The sequence below is a fragment of the Scyliorhinus torazame genome, chromosome 3 (assembly GCF_047496885.1).
Source record: "Scyliorhinus torazame isolate Kashiwa2021f chromosome 3, sScyTor2.1, whole genome shotgun sequence".
NCBI classification, from domain to species: Eukaryota; Metazoa; Chordata; class Chondrichthyes; order Carcharhiniformes; family Scyliorhinidae; genus Scyliorhinus; species Scyliorhinus torazame.
The window spans coordinates 370,431,116-370,447,211 of record NC_092709.1 but is presented as its reverse complement, the minus strand read 5'-3'; positions in this window follow the sequence as shown (position 1 = coordinate 370,447,211).

Here is a 16,096-nt window from a genome sequence, read left to right as displayed (position 1 = left end):
TTGTTTTAGAGTGTATCACACTGGCCCTGTTTATGCACAGGAACAGCATTGTTTTAAAGTGTATAACACCGACACTGTTTAGGTACAGGAACAGCATTGTTTTAGAGTGCTGAGCGCTGGCTCTGTTTAGGTACAGTAACAGCATTGTTTGAGAGTGTATAACAGTCGCAATGTTTAGGTACAGGTACAGCATTGTTTTAGAGTGTATAACACTGGCTCTGTTTAGGTACTGTAACTGCATTGTTTAAGTGTGTATCGCGCTGGCACTATTAAGGTACAGGAACATCATTGTTTTAGAGTGTATCACACTGGCACTGTTTAGGTACAGGAACAGCATTGTTTTTGAGTGTATCACACTGCCACTGTTTAGGTACAGGTACAACATTGTTTTAGAGTGTATCACACTGCCACTGTTTAGGTACAGGAACAGCATTGTTTTATAGTGTATCACACTGGCTCTGTGTATGCACAGGAACAGCATTGTTTAAGTGTGTATCGCGCTGGCATGATTTTGGTACAGGAACATGATTGTTTTAGAGTGTATCGCACTGGATCCGTTTAGGTACAGGAACAGCATTGTTTTAGAGTGTATAACACTGGCTCTGTTTAGGTCCAGCAATAGCATTGTTTTAGAGTGTATGACACTGGCTCTGTTTATGTACAGGAACAGCATTGTTTTAGAGTGTATAACACTGACACTGTTTAGGTACAGGTATAGCATTGTTTTGGAGTGTATAACACTGGCTCTGTTTAGGTACAGGAACAGCATTGTTTTAGAGTGTCTCACACTGACACTGTTTAGGTACAGGAACAGCATTGTTTTAGAGTGTATAACACTGGCTCTGTTTAGGTACTGTAACAGCATTGTTTAAGTGTGTATCGCGCTGGCACGATTTAGGTACAGGAACATGATTGTTTTAGAGTGTATCACACTGGATCCGTTTAGTTACAGGAACAGCATTGTTTAAGAGTGTATAACACTAGGTCTGTTTAGGTCCAGCAATAGCATTGTTTTAGAATGTATAACACTGGCACTGTTTAGGTACAGGTACAGCATTGTTTTAGAGTGTATCACACTGACACTGTTTAGGTACAGGAACAGCATTGTTTTAGAGTGTATCACACTGGCTCTGTAATGTACAGGAACAGCATTGTTTTAGAGTGTATCCCACTGGCTCAGTTTATGTACAGGAACAGCATTGTTTTAGAGTGTATAACACTGGCTCTGTTTAGGTACATGTACAGCATTGTTTTAGAGTGTATCACACTGGCTCTGTTTAGGTACAGGAAAAGCATTGTTTCAGAGAGTATCACACTGGCACTGTTTAGTTACAGGTGCAGCATTGTTTTAGAGTGTATAACAATGGCTCTGTTTAGATACTGTCACAGCATTGTTTTAGTGTGTATCGCGCTGGCACTATTTAGGTACAGGAACATCGTTGTTTTAGACTGTATCACACTGGCTCTGTTTAGGTACAGGAACAGCATTGTTTTAGATTGAACAACACTGGCACTGTTTATGTACAGGAACAGCATTGTTTTAGAGTGTATCACACTGGCACTGTTTAGGTACAGGAACAGCATTATTTTAGAGTGCATAACACTGACACTGTTTAGGTACAGGAACAGCATTGTTTTAGAGTGTATCACACTGGCTCTGTTTATGTACAGGAACAGCATTGTTTTAGAGTGTATCACACTGGTTCTGTTTATGTACACAACAGCATTGTTTTAGAGTGTATCACACTGGCTCTGTTTAGGTACAGGAACAGCATTGTTTTAGAGAGTATCACACTGGCACTGTTTAGGTACAGGAACAGCATTGTTTTAGAGTGTGTCACACTGCCACTGTTTATCTGCAGGAACAGCATTGTATTAGAGTGTATCACACTGGCTCTGTTTAGGTACAGGAACAGCATTGTTTTAGAGAGTATCACACTGGCACTGTTTAGGTACAGTTACAGCATTGTGTTAGAGTGTATAACACTGGCTCTGTTTAGGTACAGGAATATCATTGTTTTTGAGTGTATAACACTGGCATTGCTTAGGTACAGGAACAGCATTGTTTTAGAGTGTATAACACTGACACTTTTTCAGTACAGGAACAGCATTGTTTTAGAGTGTATCACACTGGCTCTGTTTATGTACAGGAACAGCATTGTTTTAGAGTGTATCACACTGGCTCTGTTTAGGTACAGGAACAGCATTGTTTTAGAGTGTATAACACTGAAACTGTTTCGGTACAGGAACAGCATTGTTTTAGAGTGTATCACACTGGCCCTGTTTATGCACAGGAACAGCATTGTTTTAAAGTGTATAACACCGACACTGTTTAGGTACAGGAACAGCATTGTTTTAGAGTGCTGAGCGCTGGCTCTGTTTAGGTACAGTAACAGCATTGTTTGAGAGTGTATAACAGTCGCAATGTTTAGGTACAGGTACAGCATTGTTTTAGAGTGTATAACACTGGCTCTGTTTAGGTACTGTAACTGCATTGTTTAAGTGTGTATCGCGCTGGCACTATTAAGGTACAGGAACATCATTGTTTTAGAGTGTATCACACTGGCACTGTTTAGGTACAGGAACAGCATTGTTTTTGAGTGTATCACACTGCCACTGTTTAGGTACAGGTACAACATTGTTTTAGAGTGTATCACACTGCCACTGTTTAGGTACAGGAACAGCATTGTTTTATAGTGTATCACACTGGCTCTGTGTATGCACAGGAACAGCATTGTTTAAGTGTGTATCGCGCTGGCATGATTTTGGTACAGGAACATGATTGTTTTAGAGTGTATCGCACTGGATCCGTTTAGGTACAGGAACAGCATTGTTTTAGAGTGTATAACACTGGCTCTGTTTAGGTCCAGCAATAGCATTGTTTTAGAATGTATAACACTGGCACTGTTTAGGTACAGGTACAGCATTGTTTTAGAGTGGATCACACTGACACTGTTTATGTACAGGAACAGCATTGTTTTAGAGTGTATCACACTGGCTATGTTTATGTGCAGGAACAGCATTGTTTTAGAGTGTATAACACTGGCTCTGTTTATGTACAGGAACAGCATTGTTTTAGAGTGTATCACACTGGCTATGTTTATGTACAGGAACAGCATTGTTTTAGAGTGTATAACACTGGCTCTGTTTATGTACAGGTACAGCATTGTTTTAGAGTGTATCACACTGGCTATGTTTATGTACAGGAACAGCATTGTTTAGAGTGTATAACACTGGCTCTGTTTATGTACAGGTACAGCATTGTTTTAGAGTGTATCGCACTGGCTCTGTTTATGTACAGGAACAGCATTGTTTTAGAGAGTATAACACTGGCACTGTTTAGTTACAGGTACAGCATTGATTTAAATTGTCTCAAACTGACACTGTTTAGGTGCAGGAACAGCATTGTTTTTGAGTGTATAACACTGGCATTGCTTAGTTACAGGAACAGCATTGTTTTAGAGTGTATAACACTGACACTGTTTCGGTACAGGAATAGCATTGTTTTAGAGTGTATGACACTGGCTCTGTTTATGTACAGGAACAGCATTGTTTTAGAGTGTATAACACTGACACTGTTTAGGTACAGGTATAGCATTGTTTTGGAGTGTATAACACTGGCTCTGTTTAGGGACAGGAACAGCATTGTTTTAGAGTGTCTCACACTGACACTGTTTAGGTACAGGAACAGCATTGTTTTAGAGTGTATAACACTGGCTCTGTTTAGGTACTGTAACAGCATTGTTTAAGTGTGTATCGCGCTGGCACGATTTAGGTACAGGAACATGATTGTTTTAGAGTGTATCACACTGGATCCGTTTAGTTACAGGAACAGCATTGTTTAAGAGTGTATAACACTAGCTCTGTTTAGGTCCAGCAATAGCATTGTTTTAGAATGTATAACACTGGCACTGTTTAGGTACAGGTACAGCATTGTTTTAGAGTGTATCACACTGACACTGTTTAGGTACAGGAACAGCATTGTTTTAGAGTGTATCACACTGGCTCTGTAATGTACAGGAACAGCATTGTTTTAGAGTGTATCCCACTGGCTCAGTTTATGTACAGGAACAGCATTGTTTTAGAGTGTATAACACTGGCTCTGTTTAGGTACATGTACAGCATTGTTTTAGAGTGTATCACACTGGCTCTGTTTAGGTACAGGAAAAGCATTGTTTTAGAGAGTATCACACTGGCACTGTTTAGTTACAGGTGCAGCATTGTTTTAGAGTGTATAACAATGGCTCTGTTTAGGTACTGTCACAGCATTGTTTTAGTGCGTATCGCGCTGGCACTATTTAGGTACAGGAACATCGTTGTTTTAGACTGTATCACACTGGCTCTGTTTAGGTACAGGAACAGCATTGTTATAGATTGAACAACACTGGCACTGTTTATGTACAGGAACAGCATTGTTTGAGAGTGTATCACACTGGCACTGTTTAGGTACAGGAACAGCATTATTTTAGAGTGCATAACACTGACACTGTTTAGGTACAGGAACAGCATTGTTTTAGAGTGTATCACACTGGCTCTGTTTATGTACAGGGACAGCATTGTTTTAGAGTGTATCACACTGGTTCTGTTTATGTACACAACAGCATTGTTTTAGAGTGTATCACACTGGCTCTGTTTAGGTACAGGAACAGCATTGTTTTAGAGAGTATCACACTGGCACTGTTTAGGTACAGGAACAGAATTGTTTTAGAGTGTATCACACTGCCACTGTTTATCTACAGGAACAGCATTGTATTAGAGTGTATCACACTGGCTCTGTTTAGGTACAGGAACAGCATTGTTTTAGAGAGTATCACACAGGCACTGTTTAGGTACAGTTACAGCATTGTGTGAGAGTGTATAACACTGGCTCTGTTTAGGTACAGGAATATCATTGGTTTTGTGTGTATAACACTGGCATTGCTTAGGTACAGGAACAGCATTGTTTTAGAGTGTATAACACTGACACTGTTTCAGTACAGGAACAGCATTGTTTTAGAGTGTATCACACTGGCTCTGTTTATGTACAGGAACAGCATTGTTTTAGAGTGTATCACACTGGCTCTGTTTATGTACACAAAAGCATTGTTTTAGAGTGTATCACACTGGCTCTGTTTAGGTACAGGAACAGCATTGTCTTAGAGTGTATAACACTGACACTGTTTCGGTACAGGAACAGCATTGTTTTAGAGTGTATCACACTGGCTCTGTTTATGTACAGGAACAGCATTGTTTTAGAGTGTATCACACTGGCTCTGTTTATGTACACAAAAGCATTGTTTTAGAGTGTATCACACTGGCTCTGTTTAGGTACAGGAACAGCATTGTCTTAGAGTGTATAACACTGACACTGTTTCGGTACAGGAACAGCATTGTTTTAGAGTGTATCACACTGGCCCTGTTTATGCACAGGAACAACATTGTTTTAGAGAGTATAACACCGACACTGTTTAGGTACAGGAACAGCATTGTTTTAGAGTGTAGAGCGCTGGCTCTGTTTAGGTACAGTAACAGCATTGTTTGAGAGTGTATAACAGTCGCACTGTTTAGGTACAGGTACAGCATTGTTTCAGACTGTATCACACTGGCTCTGTTTAGGTACTGTAACTGCATTGTTTAAGTGTGTATCGCGCTGGCACTATTAAGGTACAGGAACATCATTGTTTTAGAGTGTATCACACTGGCTCCGTTTAGGTACAGGAACAGCATTGTTTTAGAGTGTATCACACTGCCACTGTTTAGGTACAGGTACAACATTGTTTTAGAGTGTATCACACTGCCACTGTTTAGGTACAGGAACAGCATTGTTTTATAGTGTATCACACTGGCTCTGTACATGCACAGGAACAGCATTGATTTAGAGTGTATAACACTGGCTCTGTTTATGTCCAGCAATAGCATTGTTTTAGAGTGTATAACACTGGCACTGTTTAGGTACAGGTACAACATTGTTATAGAGTGTATCACACTGGCTCTGTTTAGGTACAGGAACAGCATTGTTTTAGAGTGTATAACACTGGCACTGTTTAGGTACAGGAACAGCATTGTTTTAGAGTGTATCACACTGACACTGTTTAGGTACAGGTACAGCATTGTTTTAGAGTGCATCACACTGACACTGTTTAGGTACAGGGACAGCATTGTTTTAGAGTGTATAACACTTGCTCCGTTTAGGTACAGGAACAGCATTGTTTTAGACTGTATCACACTGGCACTGTTTAGGTACAGTTACAGCATTGTTTTAGAGTGTATAGCACTAGATCTGTTTAGGTCCAGGAATAGCATTGTTTTTGAGTGTATAACACTGGCATTACTTAGGTACAGGAACAGCATTGTTTTAGAGTGTATAACACTGACACTGTTTCGGTACAGGAATAGCATTGTTTTAAAGTATATGACACTGGCTCTGTTTATGTACAGGAACAGCATTGTTTAAGTGTGTATCGCGCTGGCACGATTTAGGTACAGGAACATGATTGTTTTAGAGTGTATCACACTGGATCCGTTTAGGTACAGGAACAGCATTGTTTTAGAGTGTATAACACTGGCTCTGTTTAGGTCCAGCAATAGCATTGTTTTAGAATGTATAACACTGGCACTGTTTAGGTACAGGTACAGCATTGTTTTAGAGTGTATCACACTGACACTGTTTAGGTACAGGAACAGCATTGTTTTAGAGTGTATCACACTGGCTCTGTAATGTACAGGAACAGCATTGTTTCAGAGTGTATCCCACTGGCTCAGTTTATGTACAGGAACAGCATTGTTTTAGAGTGTATAACACTGGCTCTGTTTAGGTACATGTACAGCATTGTTTTAGAGTGTATCACACTGGCTCTGTTTAGGTACAGGAAAAGCATTGTTTTAGAGAGTATCACACTGGCACTGTTTAGTTACAGGTGCAGCATTGTTTTAGAGTGTATAACAATGGCTCTGTTTAGGTACTGTCACAGCATTGTTTTAGTGTGTATCGCGCTGGCACTATTTAGGTACAGGAACATCGTTGTTTTAGACTGTATCACACTGGCTCTGTTTAGGTACAGGAACAGCATTGTATTAGAGTGTATCACACTGGCTCTGTTTAGGTACAGGAACAGCATTGTTTTAGATAGTATCACACTGGCACTGTTTAGGTACAGTTACAGCATTGTGTTAGAGTGTATAACACTGGCTCTGTTTAGGTACAGGAACAGCATTGTTTTAGAGTGTATCACACTGGCTATGTTTATGTACAGGAACAGCATTGTTTTAGAGTGTATCACACTGGTTCTGTTTATGTACACAACAGCATTGTTTTAGAGTGTATCACACTGGCTCTGTTTAGGTACAGGAACAGCATTGTGTTAGAGAGTATCACACTGGCACTGTTTAGGTACAGGAACAGAATTGTTTTAGAGTGGATCACACTGCCACTGTTTATCTACAGGAACAGCATTGTATTAGAATGTATCACACTGGCTCTGTTTAGGTACAGGAACAGCATTGTTTTAGATAGTATCACACTGGCACTGTTTAGGTACAGTTACAGCATTGTGTTAGAGTATATAACACTGGCTCTGTTTAGGTACAGGAATATCATTGGTTTTGTGTGTATAACACTGGCATTGCTTAGGTACAGGAACAGCATTGTTTTAGAGTGTATAACACTGACACTGTTTCAGTACAGGAACAGCATTGTTTTAGAGTGTATCACACTGGCTCTGTTTATGTACAGGAACAGCATTGTTTTAGAGTGTATCACACTGGCTCTGTTTATGTACACAAAAGCATTGTTTTAGAGTGGATCACACTGGCTCTGTTTAGGTAGAGGAACAGCATTGTTTTAGAGTGTATAACACTGACACTGTTTCGGTACAGGAACAGCATTGTTTTAGAGTGTATCACACTGGCCCTGTTTATGCACAGGAACAGCATTGTTTTAGAGAGTATAACACCGACACTGTTTAGGTACAGGAACAGCATTGTTTTAGAGTGTAGAGCTCTGGCTCTGTTTAGGTACAGTAACAGCATTGTTTGAGAGTGTATAACAGTCGCACTGTTTAGGTACAGGTACAGCATTGTTTTAGAGTGTATCACACTGGCTCTGTTTAGGTACTGTAACTGCATTGTTTAATTGTGTATCGCGCTGGCACTATTAAGGTACAGGAACATCATTGTTTTAGAGTGTATCACACTGGCTCCGTTTAGGTACAGGAACAGCATTGTTTTAGAGTGTATCACACTGCCACTGTTTAGGTACAGGTACAACATGGTTTTAGAGTGTATCACACTGCCACTGTTTAGGTACAGGAACAGCATTGTTTTATAGTGTATCACACTGGCTCTGTTCATGCACAGGAACAGCATTGATTTAGAGTGTATAACACTGGCTCTGTTTATGTCCAGCAATAGCATTGTTTTAGAGTGTATAACACTGGCACTGTTTAGGTACAGGTACAACATTGTTATAGAGTGTATCACACTGGCTCTGTTTAGGTACAGGAACAGCATTGTTTTAGATTGAACAACACTGGCACTGTTTATGTACAGGAACAGCATTGTTTTAGAGTGTATCACACTGGCACTGTTTAGGTACAGGAACAGCATTATTTTAGAGTGCATAACACTGACACTGTTTAGGTACAGGAACAGCATTGTTTTAGAGTGTATCACACTGGCTATGTTTATGTACAGGAACAGCATTGTTTTAGAGTGTATCACACTGGTTCTGTTTATGTACACAACAGCATTGTTTTAGAGTGTATCACACTGGCTCTGTTTAGGTACAGGAACAGCATTGTGTTAGAGAGTATCACACTGGCACTGTTTAGGTACAGGAACAGAATTGTTTTAGAGTGTATCACACTGCCACTGTTTATCTACAGGAACAGCATTGTATTAGAGTGTATCACACTGGCTCTGTTTAGGTACAGGAACAGCATTGTTTTAGATAGTATCACACTGGCACTGTTTAGGTACAGTTACAGCATTGTGTTAGAGTGTATAACACTGGCTCTGTTTAGGTACAGGAATATCATTGGTTTTGTGTGTATAACACTGGCATTGCTTAGGTACAGGAACAGCATTGTTTTAGAGTGTATAACACTGACCCTGTTTCAGTACAGGAACAGCATTGTTTTAGAGTGTATCACACTGGCTCTGTTTATGTACAGGAACAGCATTGTTTTAGAGTGTATCACACTGGCTCTGTTTATGTACACAAAAGCATTGTTTTAGAGTGTATCACACTGGCCCTGTTTATGCACGGGAACAGCATTGTTTTAGAAAGTATAACACCGACACTGTTTAGGTACAGGAACAGCATTGTTTTAGAGTGTAGAGCTATGGCTCTGTTTAGGTACAGTAACAGCATTGTTTGAGAGTGTATAACAGTCGCACTGTTTAGGTACAGGTACAGCATTGTTTTAGAGTGTATCACACTGGCTCTGTTTAGGTACTGTAACTGCATTGTTTAATTGTGTATCGCGCTGGCACTATTAAGGTACAGGAACATCATTGTTTTAGAGTGTATCACACTGGCTCCGTTTAGGTACAGGAACAGCATTGTTTTAGAGTGTATCACACTACCACTGTTTAGGTACAGGTACAACATTGTTTTAGAGTGTATCACACTGCCACTGTTTAGGTACAGGAACAGCATTGTTTTATAGTGTATCACACTGGCTCTGTTCATGCACAGGAACAGCATTGATTTAGAGTGTATAACACTGGCTCTGTTTATGTCCAGCAATAGCATTGTTTTAGAGTGTATAACACTGGCACTGTTTAGGTACAGGTACAACATTGTTATAGAGTGTATCACACTGGCTCTGTTTAGGTACAGGAACAGCATTGTTTTAGAGTGTATAACACTGGCACTGTTTAGGTACAGGTACAACATTGTTATAGAGTGTATCACACTGGCTCTGTTTAGGTACAGGAACAGCATTGTTTTAGAGTGTATCACACTGACACTGTTTAGGTACAGGAACAGCATTGTTTTAGACTGTATCACACTGGCACTGTTTAGGTACAGTTACAGCATTGTTTTAGAGTGTATAGCACTAGATCTGTTTAGGTCCAGGAATAGCATTGTTTTTGAGTGTATAACACTGGCATTACTTAGGTACAGGAACAGCATTGTTTAAGTGTGTATCGCGCTGGCACGATTTAGGTACAGGAACATGATTGTTTTAGAGTGTATCACACTGGCTCTGTTTAGGTCCAGCAATAGCATTGTTTTAGAATGTATAACACTGGCACTGTTTAGGTACAGGAACAGCATTGTTTTAGAGTGTATCACACTGACACTGTTTAGGTACAGGAACAGCATTGTTTTAGAATGTATCACACTGGCTCTGTTTATGTACAGGAACAGCATTGTTTTAGAGTGTATCACACTGGCTATGTTTATGTACAGGAACAGCATTGTTTAAGTGTGTATCACACTGACACTGTTTAGGTGCAGGAACAGCATTGTTTTTGAGTGTATCACACTGGCACTGTTTCGGTACAGGAATAGCATTGTTTTAGAGTGTATAACGCTGACACTGTTTCGGTACAGGAATAGCATTGTTTTAGAGTGTATAACACTGGCATTGCTTAGTTACAGGAACAGCATTGTTTTAGAGTGTATAACACTGACACTGTTTCGGTACAGGAATAGCATTGTTTTAGAGTGTATCACACTGGCACTGTTTAGTTACAGGTACATCATTGTTTTAGAGTGTATAACAATGGCTCTGTTTAGGTACTGTCACAGCATTGTTTTAGTGTGTATCGCGCTGGCACTATTTAGGTACAGGAACATCGTTGTTTTAGACTGTATCACACTGGCTCTGTTTAGGTACAGGCACAGCATTGTTTTAGATTGAACAACACTGGCACTGTTTATGTACAGGAACAGCATTGTTTTAGAGTGTATCACACTGGCACTGTTTAGGTACAGGAAAAGCATTGTTTTAGAGAGTATCACACTGGCACTGTTTAGGTACAGTTACAGCATTGTTTTAGAGTGTATAACACTGACTCTGTTTCTGTACAGGAACAGCATTGTTTTAGAGTGTATCACACTGGCTCTGTTTAGGTACAGGAAAAGCATTGTATTAGAGAGTATCACACTGGCACTGTTTAGGTACAGGAACAGCATCGTTTTAGAGTGTACAACACTGGCTCTGTTTAGGTACAGGAAAAGCATTGTTTTAGAGTGTATCACACTGGCTCTGTTTAGGTACAGGAACAGCATTGTTTTAGAGTGTATCACACCGACACTGTTTAGGCACCGGAACAGCATTAGAACATAGAACATAGAACATAGAACAATACAGCGCAGTACAGGCTCTTCGGCCCACGATGTTGCACCGAAACAAAAACCATCTAACCTACACTATGCCATTATCATTCATATGTTTATCCAATAAACTTTTAAATGCCCTCAATGTTGGCGAGTTCACTACTGTAGCAGGTAGGGCATTCCACGGCCTCACTCCTCTTTGCGTAAAGAACCTACCTCTGACCTCTATCCTATATCTATTACCCCTCAGTTTAAAGTTATGTCCCCTCGTGCCAGCCATATCCATCCGCGGGAGAAGGCTCTCACTGTCCACCCTATCCAACCCCCTGATCATTTTGTATGCCTCTATTAAGTCTCCTCTTAACCTTCTTCTCTCCAACGAAAACAACCTCAAGTCCATCAGCCTTTCCTCATAAGATTTTCCCTCCATACCAGGCAACATCCTGGTAAATCTCCTCTGCACCCGCTCCAAAGCCTCCACGTCCTTCCTGTAATGCGGTGACCAGAACTGTACGCAATAATCCAAATGCGGCCGTTTTAGAGTGTATAACACCGACACTGTTTCGGTACAGGAACAGCATTGTTTTAGAGTGTATCACACTGGCTCTGTTTATGCACAGGAACAGCATTGTTTTAGATTGTATCACACCGACACTGTTTAGGTACAGTAACAGCATTGTTTTAGAGTGTAGAGCGCTGGCTCTGTTTAGGTACAGGAAAAGCGTTGTTTAAGTGTGTATCGCGCTGGCACTATTAAGGTACAGGAACATCATTGTTTTAGAGTGTATCACACTGGCTCCGTTTAGGTACAGGAACAGCATTGTTTTAGAGTGTATAACACTGGCTCTGTTTATGTCCAGCAATAGCATTGTTTTAGAGTTTATAACACTGGCTCTGTTTAGGTACAGGAACAGCATTTTCTTAGAGTATAATAACACTGGCACTGTTTAGGTACAGGGACAGCATTATTTTCGAGTGTATAACACTGGCTCAGTTTAGGTACAGGAACAGCATTGTTTTAGAGTGTATCACACTGGCACTGTTTAGGTCCAGTTACAGCTTTGTTTTAGAGTGTATAACACTGGCTCTGTTTAGGTACAGGAATAGCATTGTTTTAGAGTGTATAACACTGGCTCTGTTTAGCTACAGGAATAGCATTGTTTTCGAGTTTATAACACTGGCATTGCTTAAATACAGGAACAGCATTGTTTTAGAGGGTATAACACTGACACTGTTTAGGTACAGGAACAGCATTGTTTTAGAGTGTATCACACTGACACTGTTTAGGTACAGGAACAGCATTGTTTTAGAGTGTATCACACTGGCTCTGTTTATGAACAGGAACAGCATTGTTTTAGAGAGTATCACACTGGCACTGTTTAGGTACAGTTACAGCATTGTTTTAGAGTGTAGTGCGCTGGCTCTGTTTATGAACAGGAAAAGAATTGTTTAAGTGTGTATCGCGCTGGCACTATTAAGGTACAGGAACATCATTGTTTTAGAGTGTATCACACTGGCTCCGTTTAGGTACAGGAACAGCATTGTTTTAGAGTGTATCACACTGGCTCCGTTTAGGTACAGGTACAGCATTGTTTTAGAGTGTATCACACTAGCTCTGTTTATGCACAGGAACAGCATTGTTTTAGAGTGTATAACACTGGCTCTGTTTAGGTACAGGAACAGCATTTTGTTAGAGTATATAACACTGGCACTGTTTAGGTACAGGCACAGCATTATTTTCGAGTGTATAACACTGGCTCTGTTTAGGTACAGGAACAGCATTGTTTTAGAGTGTATCACACTGGCACTGTTTTGGTCCAGTTACAGCTTTGTTTTAGAGTGTATAACACTGGCTCTGTTTAGGTACAGGAATAGCATTGTTTTAGAGTGTATAACACTGGCTCTGTTTAGCTACAGGAATAGCATTGTTTTCGAGTTTATAACACTGGCATTGCTTAGGTACAGGAACAGCATTGTTTTAGAGGGTATAACACTGACACTGTTTAGGTACAGGAACAGCATTGTTTTTGAGTGTATCACACTGGCTCTGTTTATGTACAGGAACAGCATTGTTTTAGAGAGTATCACACTGGCACTGTTTAGGTACAGTTACAGCATTGTTTTAGAGTGTATAACACTGGCTCTGTTTAGGTACAGGAATATCATTGTTTTTGAGTGTATGACACTGGCATTGCTTAGGTACAGGAACAGCATTGTTTTAGAGTGTATAACACTGACACTGTTTCAGTACAGGAACAGAATTGTTTTAGTGTATATCACACTGGCTCTGTTTATGTACAGGAACAGCATTGTTTTAGAGTGTATCACACTGGCTCTGTTTATGTACACAACAGCATTGTTTTAGAGTGTATCACACTGGCTCTGTTTAGGTGCAGGAAAAGCATTGTTTTAGAGTGTATAACACTGGCACTGTTTAGGTACAGGAACAGCATCGTTTTAGAGCGTATAACACTGGCTCTGTTTAGGTACAGGAAAAGCATTGTTTTAGAGAGTATCACACTGGCTCTGTTTATGTACAGGAACAGCATTGTTTTAGAGTGTATCACACTGGCTCTGTTTATGTACAGGAACAGCATTGTTTTAGAGTGTATCACACTGGCTCTGTTTAGGTACAGGAAAAGCATTGTTTTAGAGAGTATCACACTGGCACTGTTTAGGTACAGGAACAGCATCGGTTTAGAGTGTATAACATTGGCTCTGTTTAGGTACAGGAAAAGCATTGTTGTAGAGAGTATCACACTGGCACTGTTTAGGTACAGTTACAGCATTTTTTTAGAGTGTATAACACTGACACTGTTTCTGTACAGGAACAGCATTGTTTTAGAGTGTATCACACTGGCTCTGTTTATGTACAGGAACAGCATTGTTTTAGAGTGTATCACACTGCCTCTGTTTATGTACACAACAGCATTGTTTTAGAGTGTCTCACACTGGCTCTGTTTAGGTACAGGAACAGCATTGTTTTAGAGTGTATCACACCGACACTGTTTAGGTACAGGAACAGCATTGTTTTAGAGTGGAGAGCGCTGGCTCTGTTTAGGTACAGTAACAGCATTGTTTTAGAGTGTAGAGCGCTGGCTCTGTTTAGGTACAGGAAAAGAATTGTTGAAGTGTGTATCGCGCTGGCACTATTAAGGTACAGGAACATCATTGTTTTAGAGTGTATCACACTGGCTCCGTTTAGGTACAGGAACAACATTGTTTTAGAGTGAATAACACTGGCTCTGTTTATGCACAGGAACAGCATTGTTTTAGAGTGTATAACACTGGCTCTGTTTAGGTACAGGTACAGCATTGTTTTAGCGTGTATAACACTGGCTCTGTTTCAGTACAGGAACAGCATTGTTTTAGAGTGTATCACACTGGCTCTGTTTAGGTACAGGAACAGCATTGTTTGAGAGTGTTAAACACTGACACTGTTTAGGTATAGGAACAGCATTGTTTTAGAGTGTATCACAGTGGCTCTGTTAAGGTACAGGAACAGCATTTTGTTGGAGTATATAACACTGGCACTGTTTAGGTACAGGGAAAGCATTATTTTTCGAGTGTATAACACTGGCTCTGTTTAGTTACAGGAACAGCATTGTTTTAGAGTGTATCACACTGGCACTGTTTAGGTCCAGTTACAGCATTGTTTTAGAGTGTATAACACTGGCTCTGTTTAGGTACAGGAATAGCATTGTTTTAGAATGTATCACACTGGTACTGTTTAGGTACAGTTACAGCATTGTTTTAGAGTGTATAATACTGGCACTGTTTAGGTACAGGAAATGCATTGTTTTAGAGAGTATCACACTGGCACTCTTTAGGTACAGGAACAGCATCGTTTTAGAGTGTATAAAACTGGCTCTGTTTAGGTACAGGAAAAGCATTGTTTTAGAGAGTATCACATTGGCACTGTTTAGGTACAGTTACAGCATTGTTTTAGAGTGTATAACACTGAAACTGTTTCTGTACAGGTACAGCATTGTTTTAGAGTGTTTCACACTGGCTCTGTTTATGTACAGGAACAGCATTGTTTTAGAGTGTATCACACTGGCTCTGTTTAGGTGCAGGAAAAGCATTGTATTAGAGAGTATCACACTGGCACTGTTTAGGTACAGGAACCGCATCGTTTTAGAGTGTATAACACTGGCTCTGTTTAGGTACAGGAAAAGCATTGTTTTAGATAGTATCACACTGGCACTGTTTAGGTACAGTTACAGCATTTTTTTAGAGTTTATAACACTGACACTGTTTCTGTGCAGGAACAGCATTGTTTTAGAGTCTATCACACTGGCTCTGTTTATGTACAGGAACAGCATTGTTTTAGAGTGTATCACACTGGCTCTGTTTATGTACACAACAGCATTGTTTTAGAGTGTATAACACTGACACTGTTTAGGTACAGGAACAGCATTGTTTTAGAGTGTATCACACCGACACTGTTTAGGTACAGGAACAGCATTGTTTTAGAGTGTATCACACCGACACTGTTTAGGTAAAGGAACAGCATTGTTTTAGAGTGTATCACACTGGCTCTGTTTATGTACACAACAGCATTGTTTTAGAGTGTCTCACACTGGCTCTGTTTAGGTACAGGAACAGCATTGTTTTAGAGTGTATAACACTGGCTCTGTTTAGGTACAGGAACAGCATTGTTTTAGAGTGTATCACACTGGCTCTGTTCAGGTACAGGCACAGCATTGTTTTAGAATGTATCACACCGACACTGTTTAGGTACAGGATCAGCAATGTTTTAGAGTGTATAACACTGACATTGTTTCGGTACAGGAACAGCATTGTTTTAGAGTGTATAACACTGGC